Genomic DNA, 25,794 nt, shown 5'->3' with positions numbered 1-25,794 from the left:
TGGTGAAATTTTTCTCAAGATCAAATTGGTTGGTTAGCCACTTATCACTAGCAGTGTTTTGGACGGCGCGCGGTGACAAAAGGCGACAAGGGCCTGCCTCGCCTTAAGGCGCGGCGAGGCGCTCGCCCTTTTGAAGTGCGGCGCCAATAAATACCAAAAAATTAAAATATTTAATTGCATATGTAAATAATCAAAATCTCACTAGCAATAACATATTAGCAAATATTTCAATTCAAAAAATAAAAGTAGATAGTAGATACTAAAAGTCTAGAACTTGAATGAGTCAATGACTCAATAATTCATAAGTGACAAGACAAGCAACACTAAAATTAAAGCAATAGTGCAATACTAAAAGTCTATTCAAATTCAAGATCTTCAAGATTTCCAAACAGAGAAAAAAAAAAAACAGAGGAGAAAAAAACAGAGGGTAAAAAAACAGAGGAGAAAAAACAGAAAAAGAAGAAGAGAATAGAAGAAGGAAAAAAAAAACAGAGGTGGCCGGAAATAGGGCAGTTGTCGCCGGAAAAAAAGAAGAAGAAAGAAGAAGAACAGAAGAAGAAGCAGAAGTCGAAAATACAGGAGGAAGAAAGAAGAAGTCGAAAATACAGGAGGAAGAAAGAAGAAGAAAGAAGAAGAACTGAAGAAAAAGAAGAAGGAGAAAGAGAGTACCTGAAACCTTGAAGGAGAAGAGAGGAGGAGGCAAACAGAAAACCCTAGCTGCTATTTTTATTTAAGTCCTCCACTTCTTTTTTTTTTTTTTTTTTTTTAAAAAAAAAGGTCTGCTCGCCTCGCCATAACTGGGCGCCTCGCCTTGGCGCCATTAGCGCCTTTCTCGCCATTGGCACGCCTTTTGAAGGTCTGCTCGCCATGGCCATAAAAGGCGCAGCAGCCTCGCCATGCCACGCCTCTCGCCAAAGGCGAGAAGGCGCTCGCCTTTAACAACACTGATCACTAGATACAAGTTTCTTGCATCCACAAATAATGCAGACAACTATAAAGATGTGCATTCCTCTGTTACCGCATAAAAAAACTGATATCACTCAAAGATGTAAAGTTAATCCTGAACAAACAGTTTGCTATAGGTAGCACAATCTCAAGCTCTGCTAAGTGCTCGTTTCAATGAGCTTCACTTTCACTACATCTAGGAGTTCCTTCCCTCCACCTCACTCACTTCTTATTCTTTTTGGTTCCCTTAGACCCTGTCTAACTAAATCGCAAAGCAAACTCACGGCGTAGCGGCCCCACACGAGTATATATACCCAAATACTAACATCCATAACTTCCAAAACGTAACCAAAATCAATTTTTCAAGACGATAAACTCATTGATCTCCTTATCTTAGACCTTAGGTTCTTTATTAGTAACTTTTAATCTTACTCTCCAAACTTCCATATATCTTGTCTAGGTGAGTTGAAGACTCTAATGGATGAGGTTGGACCTTTCTCTACCCCCAATAATAACCAAAAGCTGACTTTTTTTTTTTCTTTCTTTCTATTCTTGTAAAATTATTCATTTATCTAGCTAAAGTCTTGAAAGCAGTTTTAAATCAAATTCAGCAGAGAACCCATCAACGAATCACAGGTTTCCATTCCATTACAGCCTAAAATAAGCCATTTTTAGAGACACCCAAAACCATAAACAGAAGGTTTATTTACAAGGTGCAACAATAGGCATACACACAGAGTCCAAGATCAATTATATACTGGAAGAAAGATTAACAGCATGTCTATCTTGGGCTATATCCTTTATTCATCTTTTCGATTTATATGTGCAAACCAATCTAAAAAAAGTAATAGGCATGACATCCTGAAGCAAAATATAAACTCTCATAATATTAACAACAACAAAAGATTATTCTTTTTATAATTTCTCAATGGTGGATTGCTTCCCATCTTGCGTCCAATATAAAACCCCATTCTCCTGGAAGCTAAATAATAGTCAGAACAATATAAATTGCAGCATTGGAAGTTGAAAAAATAGGTAAACACAAGCCATGAATGGAAGCTCAGATAATAACTAGACGACATAGAGCAACTTTTAGCACCCCATTTCAAGAAAATGCTCAAAAATAAATATAAAAAAATAGAAATCTGTATTTAAACTCATTGAAGTAAATTACCGAAATTTTAAAGCTTCTTTTTTATATCTTTACTCTGTACATTATTTTAATTTGGTATTATCAGTTCTGCGAACAGAGTCCACAAGTTATACAAATTCTCTCATACAGAAAAAGAAAAAAATGTATAAAGTAATTCTTGGTGGAACCTAAGAAACTTACTGAAATTGGTGGAAAAAGGCACGCAGGGAGGGTTTGCTTTTTCGACCGGGAGTGAGAAAGGAAAAACGCACTAGTGTATTTTTTATATTAAGAGAAAAACCTCAAAACTATCCCTCTTCTTTGGATTTAGACTTAAAAGTAATCCCTCTATTTTTTCATGGAGCACTATAGTCCCACTATGTTTCAAGAATTAGAGGTTGTTTGGATTGAATTTTCAAAAACAGCTTATAAGCTAGAAGCTAAAAGTCTTTAGCTTTACTTTTGTAATTTTTTGGCCTAAAAGTAAGTGAGTAAAAATATTTTTTATCTTTCTCAAACGCCACAAAAAGTAAAAAACAACTTAAAATAAATCAATCCAGACACCCTCTTAGTGCACTTTTAATTTGGGGTGATTTCAATAATATATAGTCCAACATAAAATACTACATCCACGTAGCCTTATTTTTAATTTACATCCGCATAGTCAGTTTTTGTTTTTTGTTTTTGCAATAGTGTTTATACACACAATAGAAAACATTATACACTTACTGTAGATAATGTATCAACCTTGTATAAAAGTGTATAATAATGTATAAGAGGGTCATTTCGGGTAAGATTAGAAATATGAGCTATTTCGGGTAAATATTTTCTCCAAATAGACATAGAGTGTTATTTTCCCTTGCTCACTCGAACTGTCGTTTGTTTTTTAAATCGTGCATTGCTAATGCTCCACTCATATTTTAAATGCTCCTCCAAGAACTTCTAATCAGTGTTTTAAAAGGCATTTTTGGGCTAGCTCCGGGGCAAGGCGTACCAAAAACGCACCGAGGCATACAACCAGGGTGTAAGTATCCTGGGGCGTAAGCCCCAACCTTCGGGGCATTCGCCTATGCGAAAGCCCCGGGAACTTTTACAAATTTGAGACAAAATTACTTAATATTAAAAAAAAAAAAAGTTAAATATCCAGTAATTAACTCATAGTAAATTCTCAAACTAAATATCTCAAAAAGTCAAAAGTTTTTTCTAATCGTTTATCCTAATTTCATAAGCTTTTCTCATTATTGTTTACGGAGTAATATATACACTTTACACCTTTGTATGCAAAGTAAACTACAAAGCAAATAGTTTTGTCCTCCAATTCTTACTATCTTCCATGTTTGGATTTTTATTTTTTTTTTGGTTTTTTTAACCCCTCCCCCAAGAGCTCTCTCCTTTGCTCCTTTGGTGACTCGAACTCGCAACCTTCGGGTTGAAAGTGGAGGGCGCTTACCATCTGAGCAACCCCCTCTTGTCCATCTTCCATGTTTGCATTTTCCTTCTTTATGCTTTATTTTCTTTAAGATTTTCTTAGCATTCTTCAATTTATCTTTTTCAAGATAGTTTTTAGTTTTAGAATTTTTTTTGATATCACTCTAGTTTAGATAATGTTTTGAAGACTCTCATTATTGTTTACAGAGTAATATATACACTTTACACCTTTGTATGCAAAGTAAACTACAAAGCAAATAGTTTTGTCCTCCAATTCTTACTATCTTCCATGTTTGGTTTTTTTTTTTTTTTTGGTTTTTTTTAACCCCTCCCCCAAGAGCTCTCTCTTTTGCTCCTTTGGTGACTCGAACTCGCAACCTTCAGGTTGAAAGTGGAGGGCGCTTACCATCTGAGCAACCCCCTCTTGTCCATCTTCCATGTTTGCATTTTCCTTCTTTATGCTTTATTTTCTTTAAGATTTTCTTAGCATTCTTCAATTTATCTTTTTCAAGATAGTTTTTAGTTTTAGAATTTCTTTTGATATCACTCTAGTTTAGATAATGTTTTGAAGACTCTACTCTGACTATTTATATTATAATGAGTATTAATTTGTATCTAGTTTTAGGTTTTAAAATAATAACTTTTATTGTCAATTTTATCTTTGAATTATTAGGACAGAGTATCGTTTTGTCAACTCTAATTATGTTTCATCATAGTCATGTTATTGTATAATGCATCTTTACATTCACTTTTTCAAGATTTTTTTTATAGTTCATGCATATGTTTGTTTACCCCGGATTCGGTAATCAATTGAATTTGTGTGTGAGTATAGGATATGTGCTTGAGTCCCAATGTTTATTACAAACCGTGGATGAGAATGCTTATTGATAAGTGTGCAAGGAGCGCAAGTGACAGATGACTCCGCGTATGGCCAATTTGATTGAAGAAATATGATATAGATGACAAACTTACAATGGAAAATATCAATATTGAGATTGCAAGAACTGTATATATATATGTATTGTGTTACAAGTGTTCTTTTGAATAAAAGATCAACCAACCCCCAAAGGGAGGAGGGAATGCCCTATTTATAGTGATGAACCCATGGGCCCTCCTCAATATGAATTAATAAAATAATAATAAAAGGACAGCCCCTGTATGGGTGTGATGGGATCTGACTGACGGCGCCGTCTGACACACGCATAGTTGGTAGCCGACCATGATGTGACACCACTGCTGCGCCCCAGTAACGGTCATAACGGACCAACGGACTCACGGGTACCGGACCACCGGCGGTACCCCCCGGAAAGAGATCCGAACCTTCGGTGGCTTAAAAACCGGGACCGATGATGCTTCCGCTCGGCTTTGATCCGAATGCTTATCCGGAAACCCGATGCTTATACACGAACTTTCCCTCCTTTTCCTCCTCCGAGCCACGGTTACCCCGGATTGGCCCTCATCCGGTTTTCACCGTATACAGATAGCCCCACGCTTCCCGGATCAACGATCTATCGGAGTGATGGGAAGTGAATGAATCGTACATCCGGCCACCCGGTCGGCCAATTCTTATCACTTTATTTTGGCGGGAACGGCTGCGTTTCGTCTTCCTTTTTGTCGCCCACGTGTCCAATTCTGGTTTGTTCGTTCCTGTCAACCGCCTTTTACACGTCGTTTCGCATTAATGTCGCAACACGTGGCGATCCTCGATTGGCCGCCCTCGATAACCGTTCCTCCCTTACGTCTATATAAAGCCCCTCTTTTCCTCATTTTTCACTTTTCTGGTTTGCTCTCCCTTTTCTTCTTCCTTCTGTGCGTCAAAAACCATCCTTTCCGTTCACAAATTCGTTGCCAAACCTTCTCTTACCAATACAAAAAAAAAAAGAAAGGAAAGGGAATTAGCTTTGTCACTACTCTCGTCAATTGCTTCTTTGCTTCTTCAAATCGTCACTTCCTTCGTTTCCTTTACGCCATTCCCTACTTTTCTCCTTTTCTTTCAATCATGTCTGAAACCACTTCTACAGACGTTCCTTCAATCTCGTCCCCGAGGGCCGAGGCCGTATCCCCGGTCAAACAAAAGGGTAATCCCGAAACTGGGGCCTCGGATATTATACCGGCAAAATTTAACTTCAACAAAGACCTGGAGGTAGAAAAACCCTCCGTCGTTTCAGACCGGGGATACGACGTGAGGCGATATCCTTCCTCTATAACCGAGGACAGGCTCGACACAGTCCGGACAGACTGCGGGTGGGACACACGCCCGGTAAGGGTTTTCGCACCCGGGCCAGATGAATCCATAACCGACCACCGGGAGGGGTTTTTGTACGTGTACACTTACCCCTTCACCCTTAAGCTCGACCCCCCGGTTGATCCGGTCATACTGGATATGTGCCGGACTTATGGCGTAACTTTGGCTCAGATCGGCCCAACTGTTTGGAGGGTCGTTGCCTGCCTCCGGTTGCTGGCCATCAGGGCTGAGAAGGAATTCTCATTGGGCCACCTAATACGTTTGTATTCCCCGAGGATATTCCGGGGTGGTGTCATAAGATTAGCCAAGCGCAGCCGGAACCCGTTCTTCTCGAAGATGGACGAAGACCGGGACAGGGGGTGGTTGGAACGCTACGTCCGGGTAAAATCCGAGGACATAATCCCGGCCTCCTATCAACCTTTTCCGGAGAAATGGAACGACAAACGTAAGTTCGATCCTTTGAGTAATCGTCATCATATGTTTAGTTGCTTACGGTATTGTTTTCTCACCACCCTTTCGCTACTTTACAGCAAATGGATTTGTTCCCCCGGTTATTCGAGATCTGACTGAGTGGGTCACGGCGCTCCTCAACCAGCTTCCCTATGAGGACCGGACTTGGGCCCACTTATCACGCGGTCGATGGATCGCTCAAAATCATGGTAATATTTGACTTCCCTTTGATCTCGTTGCCTCTTTAGCCATTCGAGGCCGTCAATTTCCTTAACCTGCCTATGCTTTTGTCATTCAGGCTTGCCGAAGGGTTCGGTGGCATCTAGATCGGCGTCGGGGGCTGCTTCCCCTGCACCGGCGTCCGCGTTCGACATGGCGGGTTCCGCTCGCGTTCTCGCCGAAGCCGCCAAAAGGAAACGACCCCTTGAAAAGGGCCAACCGTCCAAACGGAAGAAAGCAAGGAGTGTTTCCCGGCCACCGAGGGAGGAGGTGGAGTCCGACATCATTGTTCGGAGGGTAGACCCGGCACCGTTAGCGGCCCCAGTACCCGAGGAGACTGCCTCCGAACCGCCCTTGCCTTCTATGAATGAAGGTATCTTAATTCCCGCTCTTCTTTCAAGCGCGGAAGAAATCCTTTCCCCGGCCCCTCTTCGGTCGATTGACTTCGTCGACATTTCAGGTGAAACTTCTTCGGAAGATACTCCCCTGCAAAGGAGAAAAGGAGCCGGGGAAACGGCTGTTGCTGCAACCGATCAAGGGACCGTTCCAGTTCCGGAGACCGAAGCCCCCACTCAGGCTCGTCCATCGCCCGGCCACGAACCGGTTTCTACTTCCGAGCCCCCGGCCCTCGCCAGGAATATTGAGTCTATACCGAGTTCGTCTACCCCTGCCCCGAGGGTTGCAGACTTCGAAGATATGTTTTCAGCCACTCCTCCGGCTACCGGTGAAGCTGCCGGTTTTGGCCATCTTCCAATTCCTCGGGTCACGAGGTCGGCCAACCGACAGTCAGAATCTGGCTCTAGGGATAACCTGGTGACCATCTTCCCAGCCCCGAGCGTTGAGCCGAGAAGGACCAGATCGGCCGTAGTCACCGTCCCCGAGGATTGTGGCTTTCTATCACGTCCGGTAGGAGTGGCAAGTTATTTGCGTCCTCTTGTTTCCGACTCGGATAAGTGCAAAATGACCGGGGTCACTTGGCAATGCCTCATGAACGAAGGCATGCACGCGGGCAACCGGGTAGAACTTACAGCCATCTTTGCATATCAATCAGATTTTGCGCTCATTTTGGTTTTGATTCCTTATGTTTGCTTTCCTTGCAGAGTGTAGTACTGGTGAACGAAGCCTTCATCCGTGCCCAACACGAGATGGATGATCTCCGAGGCCAACTAGACGCCCAGGGCCGAGAAACGGAGAAATACAAGCACCTCTTCCGAGAGAAAGAGGAAGAGTTGAGCCAGGCCGCCGTTCTCGCCAACCTTCGTCCCGAACTCGATGCGGCTAAGGACGAAAGTTGTCGTTTAAAAAATGAGTTGGCCGCCATGACTGATTATAACCGAAGCCTCGAGGCTGATAAGATTTGCCTCAGCCGAGACAAAGCTCAGTTTTCGTCAAGGCTGGATGAGTTGGAGACCACTGTCTCTCAACTCCGAGGGGAACTTGACTTGGTGAAAGCCGATGCGACTATCTTGGCCGAGAGGAATCGGCAACTGGAATCTGATACCGCCCTGTACGAAAAACGCATGAAAGTTTTCGAAGAGAAGGCCGAGGAGCGGTCTCGGATGAGTGAGGGCTTAAAAGCCGAGCTGGAGGAGGCGGTGAGTGCCAACGACGTTCTTAAGGCCGAGCTAGAAGCTGATGTCCACATGAGGACTATCGCTGTGGCAGGCCGAGCTGAGCTAGAGGCTAAGTTGGCTAAGGTTGAGGCTGACTTGGAAGAAGCCTGGAAAGGCGTGGAGACGGCCGAGGCCCATACTGTCATTGTTGCCGAGTATGAGAAGTGGAAGTCTCGGCGGCTCACCCTTGAAGAGGCCGATCGCGGATTATCCGATCTTCCGGCCCTGATTACCCAGGCCAAGGAGATGGAGGAGGAGGCCAACCGTGCCCTTGGGTCCGACTCGGATGACTCCGAACGAACCGAGTCCGATTATTCTGACTCTAGCCGTGCTGAGTAGCATAGGATCTTTTTTATTTTTTATGTAAATGTACTCTTTATAAAAGTATCCTTTGCGTATACGAAAGTTACACTTCTCTTGTGTCTTCGTTTGATTGCTTGTTTTTATTCTGCCTTGAACTATTGGTCCGAATTTCGGACAAGATGATCCGTGGTCGTTGATTAATTCTGCCCGTGGGACTTATCTTTAAGGCCGATTTGAGATGACCTCACTTCGCCCAGTTTTTTGGGCGTACAACTTGAGCACTGCCAAAATATTGGTTATTGTAATGACTTTTGTATTACAAGTGTTCGTACATATAGGAGAATTTTCATTCCTTGTATCTTTGCCATAGCAAACACTAAATGGGACACGATTCATTGCGATCGTTTGGCCCTTACATCGAAGTCGGAGGCCGGTGGCCGGCCTATGCTTTTGCCGTGGCAAATGTTGAATGGGACACGATTCATTATGATCGTTTGGTCCTTACATCGAAGTCGGAGGCCGGCGGCCGGCCTATGCTTTTGCCGTGGCAAATGTTGAATGGGACACGATTCATTATGATCGTTTAGTCCTTACATCGAAGGCGGTGGCCGGTGGCCGGCCTATGCGCTGAATTTCTTCCCTTGTTTCTCTTTATCGTGCCATGCCTCAATGTGGGTACTGTGGCCCCTTAACACTGATCCGAGCTTCGAGGTCGGGTGAGTGTTACCAAGCCCTCACTCGGAAGATGCAACCTCGGGTGTCCGAGTTCTGGCCCTTGGCCTTTATTGCGTAGCACGTTGTACTCGTTGCCTCATTAAAAACCTCGGCGGAAAACCCATTTTGGGACAAAACCGCACTTAAGGAAAAGAGTGCAACACGTGCTTTCAGTCCTAAGTTTCTATTTTTGTGTCGTGTTCGATTTCCTGCAAAAATACAATACGGTTAACAGAAGGTATATGAGAGGATCATACCTTAGCAGTAATATCTTTTCAGATGGGCTATGTTCCAGTTGTTGCGTAGGCATTGTCCATCCATGGACTCCAGCTGGTACGATCCTTTGCCTGTTACACCGGTCACCTTGTACGGCCCTTCCCAGTTTGGTCCTAGTTTTCCCTCGTTTGGGTTTTTTGTATGCAAAGTGACTTTTCGAAGTACCAAGTCCCCAACCCGGAAATGCCGAAAGTTGGCTCTCCGATTGTAGTACCTTTCCATCCTCTGCTTTTGAGCCGCAATTCGGACCAATGTTCTTTCGCGCATCTCATCTGCCAGGTCGAGCCTTACGACCATGGCCTCCCCGTTTAACTCCTCGGTTGCATACCTGAAACGGAGAGTCGGCTCGCCAACCTCGACGGGGATAAGGGCTTCGGTCCCGTATACCAACGAGAAAGGGGTCTCGCCCGTGCTGGACTTGGTCGTGGTTCGGTAAGCCCATAATACCTCGGGCAACACTTCTCTCCCACGGTGCTTCGATGCTTCCAGCCGCTTCCTTAGACTTTGGATTATTGTCTTGTTAGTGGATTCCGCCTGTCCGTTTGCACACGGGTGATATGGGGTCGACACAATCTTCTTGATCTTCAACCCCTCGAGGAAACTGTTGACCTTACTACCCATGAACTGAGGACCGTTATCACAAGTTATTTCGGCTGGAATGCCGAAACGGCAGACGATGTGGTCCCAAACGAAGTCGATAACCTCCTTTTCTCTGATTTTTTCAAAGGCCTGCGCTTCGACCCATTTAGAAAAGTAGTCAGTCATAAATAAAATAAAGCGTGCCTGATGTGCCGTGAATTTTGGCACATTTTATGCCTTTGTAACTAGAAATATTGCTTGATTTTAAGTGTTTTTATATTGTTTCTTATGTTATTTTTTGTGTTTTATAGGGTTGATTAACTAAGGATCGGAAATGAGAAGTAATGCTGGAAAAACGGACAAATTTGAGCTAAGAGACGGTCCGTAACTCATGTTACGGACCGTAACGGTGTCCGTAACTCATGTTACGGTTCGTACCTTTGAACCGTAACAAGGCCTGAATTTCCAGAAAGTTTCATTGAAACCATCAGTGTTACGGTGAAGTGTTACGGTCCGTAACTCATGTTACGGTCCGTAACATGTCACCGTAACATGAGTTAAATTTCCAGAGAGTTTCAATAAAATCTTCAGTGTTACGGTTTAGTGTTACGGTCCGTAACCCTTCACCGTAACATCATCCAAAATTCCAGAGAGTTGCCAAGTAATTGTCACCACTTACGCTTCAGAAGGACGGACCGTAACACAGGGTACGGTCCGTCGCATGGTGGCCGTAACGTCGAAGTGGTCAAATGACGAAATGAAGGACGGACCGTAACCTGAGTTACGGTCCGTAACAATGCGGCGTAAGGGCATTTTTGTCCAGAAACTTGGCGCGATTTTTGGCTCTATAAATACATAATGTAGGGTTTTAATTCATGATTCAGATTTTATTTTAGAGGCATAAACCCTAGATTTTTAATCTTGAAGTGATTGGAGCATTTAAGGCAACAACTTCACTCTCATTCCATCTTGTATTAGTATTGTAAGTGTATTATGTTAATCTTTAAGCTTTTTCTGTCAAGAAACATTATGAGTAGCTAATTTCAATTCTAAGGTTGTGAATCCCATGATGGGTATTATGTGAATGGGTTTCTATTATTGATATATGCATAATGGTTGTTGTTATTTATTCTATCTTTGTGTTGTAACGTTGGGTAATGATTGCAAGCATTAGCCGAAGCCATTATATTGACTTTTCTTGGGAAAGAGAGTCAATATTGGTAAGATTGAATAACAATGACTCGAGGCGTTAACCCTCGTTTAATAGACTAACTTAGGAATAAGAATAAGTCTAAATTGGCATTATTGGTCGCTCTTCGATTGTAACTCTTTTATATTCGGAAGAATCATAAAGAGGAAATACTGCTTAACTGTTGGGAAACATTAAGAAGTCTTTAAGAGATCAAGTGCATATTCTTAGAACAACCATTAGAAGTATATCACATTGAAATCCGAAGCATAATATCTAATCAAATTGGGAAACACAACCTTAGTCTCTCTCTCATATTAATTACATTCTAAGTCAAAGTATTCAATTACATTATTCAACAATCAATTCAAACTATCCGGAATAGGATTAAAGCATTTAAAGATTGGTATCGCATACGATTAGTACTCTTTTCTCTCCATATTCCCTGTGGGATTCGACCCCAACCTTGTTGGGTTACTATATTTGACAACGTCCGCTTTACGCCATTAATAGGTGTAATTTGAGCGTATCAAATTTTGGCGCCGCTGCCGGGGAATACGGTTCAGAAATTACTAATTGTTGTGTACTATTCTTTAAAACTTTTTCTATTCCATCACACCTCGTTTGATGTTTTAGTGAACCAGGTGAACATGGCTGGAAGACCCCATCGCAATCAAGGGAACCAAGGGGGGATCCAAGTGAACCATCCTGCACCAGAAGAAGAGGAGGATGAGAATGTATTTGCAGAATTCATCGACGAAGCTGATTATGCTTCTGCTGTAGTTCCCCCGAGAACAGGAAATGCTAATTTCAAAATTGATAGTTCTATCTATAGGCTATTGAAACTTGAAGGCTATTTCCGAAATTCTTCGGAAGACTGTCCACTTCGACACCTAAAGAATTTCGTGCATGTATGTTCCCAACAATCTCAAGGTGCTGTTCCTGCTGATGCACTGCGACTGCGGGTTTTCAAATATTCATTAGCTGGCCAAGCTAGGGAATGGTATGAAAAGCTCCCGAGCAATACTATTCATACCTGGAATGAGTTGGCCAATATCTTTCTAAAACAATGGTTCCCACCCAGCAAAAAGGCTGAGCTTCGGGATAAGATTTTTGGGTTTAAACAACTTCCAGGGGAACAACTATATGCTGCATAGGAGAGGTTCAAATATTAACTAGCTCAATCTCCGAATCATGGATTTCCAGATGCAATTCTCAGAGAGAAGTTCTACAAGGGGCTAGATACAATGAATCAAATAGCTGTCAACACTGCAGCTGGGGGATGCTTTATGGACAAAACCTTTGTCAACATCACCCGGTTGCTCGACAAGCTTACTACCCATAATCAAGCCTGGCATTCGACTGATAGCGAATTCCTATCATATGGTAGTCCCTCTGTGGCCGCGGTGGCCAAAGAAAATCATGAGCGAGATCATGCGTTCGCTCAACTGCAAACCACCGTGGATTTATTATCCAAAAGGCTTATGGAGAAAGAGGCCAAATGTGTAAACGTTATCGATGAGATGCCACCTCATGCTCCCGGAATGTATCAAGTTTCTGACGAAACTTATCTTGAGGGGCAGCCACAATATGAGGATGCGAATTATGTCAATAACTCGCAAGGGGGTTATCAACGGCAAAACTACCAAGGTTCCGGTAATCACCCATGGCAAAGGCCTCAACAAAATTACCAAGGACAGAATTATGGAAGAACTGATCAGGGTAATCCCAATCAAGGGAATTACAATAACAATAATTATGGCAACAAGAGCTCTAACCCCTACATTCCACCTAGGGGGCAAGCATCCAATTCCCAGCCATGGAAAGATAATTCAGCTACTAACTCTGCTGGTAACACGTCTAATGATTCTGCAGAACTGAAGAGTATGATGCAGAAAATGCTGATGAATCAAGACAGAACAGAGAGCACAATCAAGGGAATGTCCCAGGTCCAACTATCGCATTCAGCTTCCATTCAGAAGCTTGAAGCGCAATTCAGAGACCTTTCCCGAGAAGTGTATACTCCTCAACGGGGACAATTACCGAGTGATACAGTTCCTAATCCAAAAGGTAGTGGAGTGAACTCTGTGGAGAATTTACTTGCCATTAGCACCAGAAGTGGAAAAATACTTCAGGGTGACAATAAAAAGCCAATTGATCAGGAACCAATTGTTGAAAAAGAAGCGCAGCCTAGTGTATTGGATGATATTGTCGAGGAAGAAGCAGGGGAGGAAGTCCCCATTGTAGTTGAAGAAGAGCTGAATCTTAATAAACCAAAGGAACCGGTGGAAAACCAGGAAAAGGGGAAGGCAAAACTTTCCGGTGCTCTTCGCCCTTTGAGCCAATTGTTTAAATCTTCACCGCCTTTTCCTCAAAGGTTGGTGAGAAAAACAGAAGATGAGAAGTGCTTGAGATTTTATGATCAACTCAAGCAGTTGACGATGAACATTCCTTTCATGGATGCTGTTAAAGAAATGCCTGGCTTTGCTAAGTATTTGAAGGATCTTTTAACAAAGAAGAAAAAGCCATTGAAACACGACACTGTGGGTATCACTCACCGCGTTAGTGCCATTCTTTCCAAAACCACTGTGCAAAAGAGGGAAAATCCTGGAGCATTCACAATTCCATGCACCATAGGGCAGCAAAATTTTGCCAGGGCTTTGTGTGATAACGGGGCTAGCATAAATCTTATGCCCTTGGAAATTTTTAAGAGATCGGGGCTAGCTATGCCAAGGCCAACTACCATGAGGTTGCAGATGGCTGACAGATCGATAAAAAGGCCAGTTGGAGTAGTTGATGATGTGCTGGTTCAAATCGGGGAATTTCTACTGCCGGCAGATTTCGTGATTCTTGATTGTGCTATTGATCAAGAAATTCCTATTATTCTGGGAAGACCTTTCCTTGCCACAGGGAGGGCTCTTATGGACTCCGAAAAGCACGAAATAAAGTTCCGGGTGAACGATGAGGAGGTGACTTTTCACGCTAGCAAAGGCATGAAGTTACCTAGTCCTTATCAAAGCATTTCAGTCATAAACTCTGTTGACAAGGTGGATGAAGCAGTGGAATTTAAAATGGAGGAAGAATGCTTGAGCGAAGCATTGTTGGCCATCTTGGTGAATTTTGATGCCGACCAAATGGAGGGATATAATGAGACAGTGAATTCACTCACAGGTCTGGGGTCTTACTCTTATGAGCCCAAGAAATTGTCTCTTGATCTAGAGAAACGAACAACTCCTCCAGCAAAACCATCAATTATTGAGACACCGAAACTGGAACTCAAGAAACTGCCATCACATCTTAAATATGTATTTCTTGGAGAAAATGCTACTCTTCCAGTTATTGTGTCATCGCTTCTGAATGAGGGCCAAATTCAAAGACTCATCGTAGTCTTGAGAAAGCATTTAAGAGCTCTGGGTTGGACTATTGCGGACATCCGGGGGATTCCCGCCGGAATTTGTGAGCACCGAATACAGTTGGAGGAGGAAAGTTCGCCGAGTGTTGAACATCAGAGAAGATTAAATCCACCGATGCAAGAGGTGGTGAAGAAGGAGATCATTAAGTGGTTAGATGCTGGGGTGGTTTACCCGATTGCCAACAGCCCTTGGGTAAGCCCTGTTCAGTGTGTGCCAAAGAAAGGGGGCATCACTGTTGTCCCTAACTCGAAAAATGAGTTGATTCCAACAAGGACTGTCACCGGTTGGAGAGTGTGTATGGACTACCGGAAGCTGAATACCGCATCTTGCAAGGATCACTTCCCTATGCCTTTTATTGATCAAATGCTTGATCGGCTAGCCGGAAGATCTTATTACTGTTTCTTGGATGGGTACTCAGGATACAACCAGATCAACATTGCGTTGGAAGACCAAGAAAAGACTACTTTCACTTGTCCCTATGGGACATTCGCTTTCAGCCGGATGCCATTTGGTCTTTGCAATGCACCAACTACCTTCCAAAGATGCATGATGTCCATATTCTCTGATATGGTTGAAAACTTTCTTGAAGTTTTCATGGATGATTTCTCGGTGGTGGGAGATTCATTCGATGAATGTTTGGGTCATCTTGATCGGGTGCTGCAACGGTGTGAGGAAACCAACCTCGTGCTCAACTGGGAGAAGTGTCATTTTATGGTCTAGGAGGGCATTGTCCTTGGCCATAAGATATCAGAAAAAGGGATTGAGGTTGATCAAGCTAAAATCGATGTGATTTCACAACTCCCTCCGCCCGTTTCAGTAAAAGGAGTTCGGAGTTTCTTGGGGCACGCCGGATTCTATAGAAGGTTTATCAAAGACTTCTCAAAAATTGCAAATCCCATGTGCAAACTCTTAGAAAAAGAATCCAAATTCAATTTTGATGAAAAGTGCATCAAGGCGTTTGACGAGTTGAAGCTGAAATTAACCTCCGCACCGATTGTGGTGTCCCCAGATTGGTCACTTCCCTTTGAATTAATGTGTGACGCCAGTGGTCTTGCAATTGGTGCTGTGCTTGGTCAGCGGCTAAACAAAATCCTACACCCAATTTATTATGCCAGCAAAACATTGAATGGATCCCAGCTGAACTATACAGTAACGGAGCAAGAATTACTTGCTATTGTTTATGCTTTTGAAAAGTTCCGGGCTTATTTGTTGGGTGCCAAGGTAGTGGTTCACACTGACCATGCTGCATTGCGCTATTTGATGGCGAAAAAGGATGCTAAGCCTCGGTTGATAAGATGGGTGTTGTTGCTACAAGAATTTGACTTTGAAGTCAGAGACCGGAAAGGGTCAGAAAATCAAGTAGCTGACCATCTTTCCAGACTGGAAGCACCAGGGAGACCGAGTGATGTGCTAGATATTGATGACACTTTCCCGGATGAAAGAGTTTTGGTCATTTCCAATGATGTGGCACCATGGTATGCCGATATTGCCAATTATTTGGTAACTGGCATCGTTCCTGAAGAGTTGAAGACATATCAAAAGAAGAAGTTCTTGCGAGACTGCCGACAGTATTGTTGGGATGAGCCTTACTTATTCAGAACGTGTGCTGACAATATGATCCGGAGATGTGTGGCGGAATCTGAGGTGATGGACATCTTGAAAGCGTGCCATGATTCTCCAGTTGGTGGACATCACAGTGGAAATCGAACAGCAGCCAAGGTGCTAGAGTGTGGCTACTACTGGCCAGCCATTTATCGTGATGCAAATATGTTGGCACGCTCTTGTGATAAATGCCAACGCCAGGGCACAATAGGTCGGAGGCATGAAACTCCGATGAACTTTGTTCTTGAGGTGGAGCTATTTGATGTATGGGGAATTGATTTTATGGGGCCCTTCGTGAGCTCCTACGGCCTGAAATACATTCTTGTCGCAGTGGATTATGTCTCCAAATGGGTGGAGGCGGTGGCCTTGCCTAACAATGATGGTAGGAGAGTCAATGCGTTTCTCAAAAAGAACATCTTTACTAGATTTGGCACTCCTAGAGCTATTATTAGCGATGGTGGATCTCATTTCTGCAATAAACCATTTGCTGATCTTCTTGAAAAATATGGCGTGCATCACAGGGTTGCCACTCCATATCATCCTCAGACGAGTGGTCAGGTTGAGGTCTCAAACAGAGAAATAAAAAGCATCTTGGCAAAGACGGTCAATGTGAATCGCACTGACTGGTCTAAAAAGTTGGATGATGCTTTATGGGCATATCGCACGGCATTCAAAACGCCTATAGGGACTTCACCGTATAAGTTGGTATTTGGGAAGGCATGTCATTTGCCTATTGAGCTTGAGCATAAAGCCCTTTGGGCATTGAAAAAGCTGAATATGGATTGGCATGAAGCAACTAAGCTGCGGTTGTTTCAAATCAACGAGATGGATGAATTTAGGTACAATGCCTATGAAAGTGCAACACTGTACAAGGAAAAGATGAAATACTATCATGACTCGAAGATCCTAAAAAGGGATTTTCAGCCAAAAGACTTGGTCTTGTTGTACAATTCACGCCTGAAGTTCTTTCCAGGCAAGTTAAAGTCTCGTTGGTCTGGTCCTTTTGAAATTGTGAGTGTGTCCCCAAATGGAAGCGTCATTGAGGTGAAATCCGAGGATGGCACTCGGATTTTTAAGGTGAATGCACAAAGAGTGAAGCATTACCATTGGTGTATTGATGATGGTAAGGTCGTGGATAGGTATCGTTTGAAATATGGCTCCTGAACTCGAAAATGAGGTACCACGTCGAGCCGTGACGTTAAACCAAGCGCTGTGTGGGAGGCAACCCACATTTACCGCTTTGTAAGTAGTTTAAAGTTTGTATTTTCATTGTATTCTTTTGTGTTGTTGATGTGCTAATGTGGTGGGATTTTGAGAACTGAAGGGACCAAATAACTACCAAGTGATCCAAGGCGAGACGCTCCACGTTACGGCCCGTATCATGAAGCGTAACAGGCAAAAAGAAAAAAAGAAAAAATCACTGAAGGGTGAGGAAGAGTGTTACGGTAAGAGTTACGGTCCGTCGTACGTGTTACGGACCGTAACACTGTGTCGTAACTTTGATGCAAAATATGGGCTTCACTGGAAATTTTCAACATGTTACGCCAGGTGATACGAACCGTAACACGAGTTACGGTCCGTCGATTGGACTGCCAGGTCATTAATGAATAAACGAAACGGGGTCGTTTGATGAACCGTAACACAAGATACGGACCGTATCCTATGATACGGTCCGTAACAGGTAACGTAATTGTCGGAAATGTTTAAATACATTACCGACGGTTCCCATTCCAAATTATAACGATTCTTCACACGTTTTTCAACTCCCTCTCCCTCATAAATCCTCTCTTCTCTTCTTCACATCCTCCTCTCTTCATCCTCCTCCCATTCTCCCCCATATTTCTCTAAAATCTCATTACTATTTTCTTATCCACAATCACTGTTTTAAGTTGAGTTTCATCCTTACAATCGCCAACGATCAGGTATTACATGTCTTTACTCTTTTCTTTTAGCTATCAATGCGAGTTCTATGATGCTCATGAGTAATTTCGTAAAATATGTGTTGAAATTCGTGTTTTGGGCTGTGTGATTGAGTTTGCATTTAAATTGATAAGTTATGGGGGATTTGACATTGGTTGGGGGTTGGGATTGGTATTGGTGCTGTTTAAAAGATTCGTGGGTACAAGCAACTGCTTCCCACTGAATTGGAGGGCAAATCCGGTTGAAGGTTTCATTCGTGAAATTACTAAATCGGTTTGCCCACCAACTGTTCGATACAAGTCCCCAATGAAAACTTTAATAAAATCGGGTGAAGTCTGAGTAACCCGAGGCATGTGAGGGGATATAATATTGTTTCACAACATACCCATGGATCATTAAGTCGGAAATCTTGGCCTCGTGCTTAAAACGATAAAATTTGGCCAAGCCATTTGTTTGCTACTCTGTTGCCCGTCATTATGTGTTACGGACCGTAACGTACGTTACAGACCGTAACATCACACCGTAACATCGATGGATTCCATGAAAGCCTTCTGGAATTTTGAGAGACGTTACGGTGAGGTGTTACGGACCGTAACACGAGTGACGGACCGTAACATCATACCGTAACACCTCTCAAATTTCCAATAACTTTTCTGGAAATTTTGATCACGTTACGGTGCGACGTTACGAACCGTATACTATGATACGGACCGTCGACTGTGTTACGGTCCCTTTGCTTAATTGAACCATTTCAGTTACGGATGAAGATACGGCCCGTAACACCATCGACGGTCCGTCGACTGTGTTACGGTACCTGACCTAATTAAAGTCTTTGACTTAAATTCATAAGGTGTAAAATTTTTACAACTTCTCGTACATCATATCTAACTTTTCCTTCCACAGGTATGGGTAAACCACGACAATCAAAGAAGGCTTCACCTAAGGTCGCGCAAAAAGGAAAAGGTCGTGCTGCAAGCAAGGTAACCTCACGGCTGCGCGACGACGATCTGATCAAGGACGCCAGGCCTAAAAAGAGGCCGGTCGCACCCAGCAAGCCACCCCCACCAGTTGCACCCAGCCAACCAGACCCACAATCAGAAAGTTCCTCCTCGACTGAGGAGTTAAGAGAGTCGAGCTCGTCGAGTTCGTCGAGCCAAAGTGAACCCCAGCGGGCTATCACACCAACACACCGACCTCAACCACCCATTAGACAGTCTACTGCGGAGGAGCGCGAAAAAGAGCGCGAACAGGAAAGAAGGAAACTTGACATTCGGCTGCAAACTATGACTGAGAAGATCCTCCGGTTTAATGTGGAGGGATCTGAAGATTTGTATAACAAGGGGTGTGAGCGGGTAAAAGGTGAGGGAATGGACCCAAGGCGGAGTATTTTCGAGGAACGGAATGTCATCTTCGATGGAATCGAAGGATATCCCGGCATTAGTGATACTATCCGATTCCACAAGTTGGAGTTTTTGAAAAACCCCGTTGGGTCCTACATATCAGTTTTTGTTAGGGAATTCTACGCTTCATATGGGGCAGCTGTATTCAAAGTAGTGAAGAAAGGGCAGCGAGCAACTCAAGTACCGGCAATGAATGAGGTTGTATTCCGGACAAAGAAGATAGATGTCTCTCCATCGGCTATAAATAAAACACTATTCGGGGAAGATTATATAGAGCCTACAGCAGCGGAAGAAGGGGAGTTTGCCTACAAAATTGAACAGAAGGATACAATCCCCGTCCGAAAATGGGTAGCTTCTGTTATTGCACGGACAACAGATCCTGAATGGGCCATAGTGCCAAAGTTGACAGCCACCACGCGGATTTGGAAAAACACCCTAACGCCAGAGGCAAAGTTTTGGTGGCAAATTGTTCTGTTCCGAATCCGTCCTACCCAATCAGATAATTATTTGACTCCAGACAGGGTTGTTCTTGTGGCTTCCATAATGTCGCGATATAAGATCAAATTCGGGCGACTGATAGCCGAAGACCTCCGAGAGAGAGCCACCCAGCCGGCCACTTCCCTCATTCATCCATGCCTGCTTACGCTACTATGCTTGCGTACAGAACCAGAACCCCTACCCCATATTGACCACAGTGTGATTGCCAGCCATATTTATGACATCACAAAAGGGAAAGATGAGGTGTTCAGCCCGGGTTCGTTGCCCTCTGCATCGGTTTCTGAGGTGCCGGAGGGGCCTACGGGATCAGATGTTATACCCTTGGCTATCATGGGTGAAGAGGGAGCTGCTGCGGATCAGCACACAGATTCTGAGGCTCCACCGGCTGATCATGCTACACAGCCTATGCCACCTCCAGCCGCACCTACTTCGGGTGGTCCTACCTCTTCCACTGGAGCAAGCCCAGCACCACCGCAGGCAACACCAGGAGTCCCACCCGAGCTTGCGAGAAAAATGATGTTCAACCGGGACAATTTTGGGGCGGTGGTCTTACAAGCGGATCGCACAGATAGGCAGGTCAAGCAGATCATGACTGAGCTAAAATTATACACAAAAAGGGCTATTGATGCAGCGCTGCGACCGATAAAAGAACAGATAAAAGAACAGATGGCTGCGGACCACCTACAATCATTACAAATCCACTCCCGGATAGATGGTATTGAGCGCAGGATGACTGAGCTGACTAGGACACACCCTACTATGGAATTGGGCGCTATTCGGAGTGAGTTGCGGTCTGTCAAGGATGATGTGCAGAAATTGAAGGCCCAGGAAGTGGCTGTGGCGACAGACCAGCTTCCTAAAGTACACACGGAGTTGGTACAGACCCTATACCAGCCGATTCAGAGCTTACTAGGGGATGATGACAACGATGACACGGTTGAGGAACAGCACGACGAGGAGTTGGAGGAGGATATCCCCTCTTTGGACAAAGGGAAGCGAAGCAGAGCCTCGCCAGATCTCGAGCCCATTCTCCAAAGTCTTGATCCATATGCTGAGTTACGCCCACAGAATGAGGAAGAGGAGCGGCGTACTTTGAAAAGAATCCGCCAGGAGTCCCGGTTAAGTTCCGACACCGCAGGAGCTACTTCTAGCTCAACTCAGCCTACAGAGCCGGCTCACCGTATTTCTCCCCCATCCACTGCTCCACCCCATGATGCTGCGACAGATCCGAGTGCCTAGTGCGCTCCAGGGAGGCCCTCCAAATTTTTTACTGCGTTATATTGATGCTTTGAGGGCAATGCATGCTTTTAAGTTGGGGGTGTGGTATTTGCTGATTGGTTGTTGGGATTGCTGTTTTAGTATATTGGATATTGTTTTTATTGTTTTGTTTTGGTAAATATCTTATCAAAATTGTGATAGTAAGCATGTGTTTAAGACAATTGTTATTGTTTTGTTTTGTTGGTATTGTTTTTATTAACAAGTATGTGTTAGGACGTTCTTCGGCTGTTCTTTGCTATGTGTTTCTATTCCCGAAGAATGCTGTGTGTATGTTGAACCTAGCATGTTTAGAATGTTTAATATAGAAGTAAAGTAATGCTGACTTAAGTGGTGGTGGTCCGTGTTTCTAGCATAGATAAAAATGGTTTTTACAAGTTCAATGATATCCCTCCGAAAAATAATTTGTGATGTACATCAAAACTAAGTTGTTGATATTGACATGTATGGTTCTTTTAATGACATTGCAAAGAAAGGGTGTTTATGTATGTGAAATCTTCAAACGGAAATGAAGTCGGAGTATTTAAACAATCCTTATGCCATTGTGTTGTGAGTTTTTAGCTTCTATTTGCATATGATGCCTGCAATCTAGAACTTGCCCGGTTGGTCGTGCGTGAATTCTAAGGAGAATTAGATTGTGAAGTGATCTTAGGCTTTCTTTGTATTAACCCCAAAGTATCTTAAATGAGCTTGGCCCGTACAGAAAATGATCCCTAGTCTCCCATTTTTGAGCCTATAGACTTTTTCTTCGAATAAACCCATTTGGCACCAAGTCCCTCCTTGACACGGAAGATTGACAAATGAGGCTAAAAGCCTAAGTTGGGGGTGACAAGTCAAAAATGCGGAAAATGAGGCTAAAAGCCTAAGTTGGGGGTGATAAGTCAAAGATGAGGAAAATGAGGTCAAAGGTCAAAGGCCTGTTGGGGGTAATCACGAATATAAAGGGACATAATTCAGCGTGGATATATATATATAAAAAAAAAAAAAAAAATTGTTCAAAGTTCTAAATAAATCCACGCTAAAAATGGAGGGTCGGAAATGATAGGAAGAATGGTGAATGAAGTCAAAAAGAAGTGTCGAGGAGAGTGAGTCACCGATACCCAAATATTCATCCTACCCGTCCCTAAGCCAATGTTACAAGCCCAAAAAGTCCTAATGTGATCACGATCAAATTGTTCAAAGTTGAATGCATGGAAAATAAAGGCAAGCCTATGGTATGTGCACGCATGGTATGCAAATTTCTTTGTGAGTATGAGTGTTCTTCTGTCTCTTTAGTCTTCTGTCCCTCTTATGTCGTAAATGTGTGTTGGAACATTCTTTGGTCTATGTGAGGGCATAAGGATTGTAGGTTTCAAAGTAACTGGCTTTCCGGAAGTTGAAATTCATGTGCATAGAGGCCCCCGTACTATGATTATGTCATTAATTGAGGTTGCATAGTGAATTGACATTTTTCCGAAATGTGCATCTTGTGTCACAAATAGGAGATGGATAAGAGCCTAAATATTTTTCTTGAATTGAAGAGTCCGTGCTAGGAACACATGCCAAAACCACCGTAGTCATTCTTATTTTGCTAAGATGTCGTGTGTTAGTAGTGAGTATTGTTGTAGTTGCTTGAGGACAAGCAAAAGCTTAAGTTGGGGGTGTTGATGTGCCGTGAATTTTGGCACATTTTATGCCTTTGTAACTAGAAATATTGCTTGATTTTAAGTGTTTTTATATTGTTTCTTATGTTATTTTTTGTGTTTTATAGGGTTGATTAACTAAGGATCGGAAATGAGAAGTAATGCTGGAAAAACGGACAAATTTGAGCTAAGCGACGGTCCGTAACTCATGTTACGGACCGTAACGGTGTCCGTAACTCATGTTACGGTTCGTACCTTTGAACCGTAACAAGGCCTGAATTTCCAGAAAGTTTCATTGAAACCATCAGTGTTACGGTGAAGTGTTACGGTCCGTAACTCATGTTACGGTCCGTAACATGTCACCGTAACATGAGTTAAATTTCCAGAGAGTTTCAATAAAATCTTCAGTGTTACGGTTTAGTGTTACGGTCCGTAACCCTTCACCGTAACATCATCCAAAATTCCAGAGAGTTGCCAAGTAATTGTCACCACTTACGCTTCAGAAGGACGGACCGTAACACAGGGTACGGTCCGTCGCATGGTGGCCGTAACGTCGAAGTGGTCAAATGACGAAATGAAGGACGGACCGTAACCTGAGTTACGGTCCGTAACAATGCGGCGTAAGGGCATTTTTGTCCAGAAACTTGGCGCGATTTTTGGCTCTATAAATACATAATGTAGGGTTTTAATTCATGATTCAGATTTTATTTTAGAGGCATAAACCCTAGATTTTTAATCTTGAAGTGATTGGAGCATTTAAGGCAACAACTTCACTCTCATTCCATCTTGTATTAGTATTGTAAGTGTATTATGTTAATCTTTAAGCTTTTTCTGTCAAGAAACATTATGAGTAGCTAATTTCAATTCTAAGGTTGTGAATCCCATGATGGGTATTATGTGAATGGGTTTCTATTATTGATATATGCATAATGGTTGTTGTTATTTATTCTATCTTTGTGTTGTAACGTTGGGTAATGATTGCAAGCATTAGCCGAAGCCATTATATTGACTTTTCTTGGGAAAGAGAGTCAATATTGGTAAGATTGAATAACAATGACTCGAGGCGTTAACCCTCGTTTAATAGACTAACTTAGGAATAAGAATAAGTCTAAATTGGCATTATTGGTCGCTCTTCGATTGTAACTCTTTTATATTCGGAAGAATCATAAAGAGGAAATACTGCTTAACTGTTGGGAAACATTAAGAAGTCTTTAAGAGATCAAGTGCATATTCTTAGAACAACCATTAGAAGTATATCACATTGAAATCCGAAGCATAATATCTAATCAAATTGGGAAACACAACCTTAGTCTCTCTCTCATATTAATTACATTCTAAGTCAAAGTATTCAATTACATTATTCAACAATCAATTCAAACTATCCGGAATAGGATTAAAGCATTTAAAGATTGGTATCGCATACGATTAGTACTCTTTTCTCTCCATATTCCCTGTGGGATTCGACCCCAACCTTGTTGGGTTACTATATTTGACAACGTCCGCTTTACGCCATTAATAGGTGTAATTTGAGCGTATCAGTGCCTTACCTGGTGCCCGGGGTAACGGACCCACGATGTCCATTCCCCATTTCATGAACGGCCATGGTGAGACCACTGAATGCAACGACTCCCCGGGCTGGTGAACCATCGGGGCATGCCTCTGACACCCGTCACATTTTCGGACGAAGTTTCTCGTGTCTTCATCCATCTGATTCCAGTAATACCCGGCCCTGATCAGCTTCCGGACCAGAGCTTCCGCACCAGAGTGATTGCCACAGGTCCCTTCATGTACTTCCCTCATCACATACTCCGTTTCCCCAGGGCCCAAACATTTAGCCAAGGGTCCGTGGAAAGAGCGTCGGTATAATTGGCCGTCCACTAAGCAAAATCGGGCTGCCTTTGTTCGTAACGAACGCGACTCCTTCGGGTCGCTTGGAAGCTTATCATCACGCAAGTAGTCAATGTATTTGTTGCGCCAATCCCAAGTCAGACCTGTCGAGTATATTTCAGCGTGTCCGCTTTCTATGGTCGTTCTTGTCAGTAGCACCGTTTCTCCGGAGTTGATTTCGACCCCTTCGACCGCAGATCCCAAATTTGCCAATGCATCGGCCTCACAGTTCTGTTCTCTCGGTATATGCTGCAAGGTCCATTTTTTAAATCGGTGAAGTATCACTCTGGTTTTCTCGAGATACCTCTGCATCCGTTCATCCTTGACTTCAAACGTGCCATTCACCTGGTTTGCGACCAAAAGCGAGTCGCACTTTGCCTCGATAGTTTCTGCCCCCATACTCCGGGCCAATTCTAATCCTGCAATCATAGCCTCATACTCGGCTTCATTGTTAGTTAGCTTGATAGTTTTGATGGAATGTCGAATGACATCACCGGCCGGGGCCCTAAGGACAATACCAAGCCCGGAACCTCTAAGGTTCGAAGCCCCGTCCGTATACAGAGACCAAATGCCCGTGGCCTTTCCCGAGGTCAGCAGGAACTCTTTTTCGACCTCGGGGACCACGGCTGGGGCGAAGTCTGCTATGAAATCGGCTAAGATTTGGGATTTGATGGCCGTTCGGGGTTTGTATTCGAGGTCGTAGCCGCTGACCTCTACAGCCCACTTCGTTAGCCTACCCGACAACTCGGGTTTATGCATGATGTTTTTCAAAGGATAAGTAGTTACTACACATATGGGATGGCTTTGAAAGTAAGGCTTAAGCTTTCGGGAGGCGCTTACTAGTGCCAACGCCAACTTTTCCAGATGGGGGTAACGGGTCTCCGCATCCCCCAATGTTCTACTCACGTAATAGATAGGGAATTGCGTACCTGATTCTTCTCGGACCAAAACGCCGCTTACCGCAACTTTGGAGACCGCTAGGTACAGAAATAGTGTCTCACCTGCCTTCGGCGTGTGCAGTAGAGGGGGGTTAGACAAGTACTTCTTCAGATCCTGCAGAGCTTCTTGGCACTCCGGTGTCCAG

At 43.5% G+C, this 25,794-nt stretch overlaps 1 protein-coding gene and 1 non-coding gene across 6 annotated transcripts in view; both read right to left on the bottom strand.

Moving 5' to 3' along the window:
- Positions 1-25,794, bottom strand: part of LOC132622617 (uncharacterized) — a 33,396-nt gene that overhangs the window by 2,892 nt on the left and 4,710 nt on the right. Inside the window, exon 1 of one of the 5 annotated variants that reach the window (XM_060337247.1) lies at positions 2,279-2,433. The exons of 1 other annotated variant lie outside the window; for it this stretch is intronic. The gene's annotated coding sequence lies outside the window, so the exon portion shown is untranslated. Of the gene's footprint in view, positions 1-2,119; positions 2,255-2,278; positions 2,434-25,794 lie in introns of those variants that run through there. 3 more of the 5 variants (XM_060337248.1, XM_060337250.1, XM_060337249.1) reach the window with 3 other exon arrangements.
- On the bottom strand, positions 12,188-12,294 carry LOC132625326 (small nucleolar RNA R71). The gene has a single exon (XR_009576763.1). It is a non-coding gene; the product is annotated as a small nucleolar RNA R71 (small nucleolar RNA).

Source organism: Lycium barbarum, chromosome 12 (genome assembly GCF_019175385.1).
Source record: "Lycium barbarum isolate Lr01 chromosome 12, ASM1917538v2, whole genome shotgun sequence".
NCBI classification, from domain to species: domain Eukaryota; kingdom Viridiplantae; phylum Streptophyta; class Magnoliopsida; order Solanales; family Solanaceae; genus Lycium; species Lycium barbarum.
Note: the sequence above shows the minus strand (reverse complement) of the source record. Positions and strands in the feature narration are given on the sequence as shown.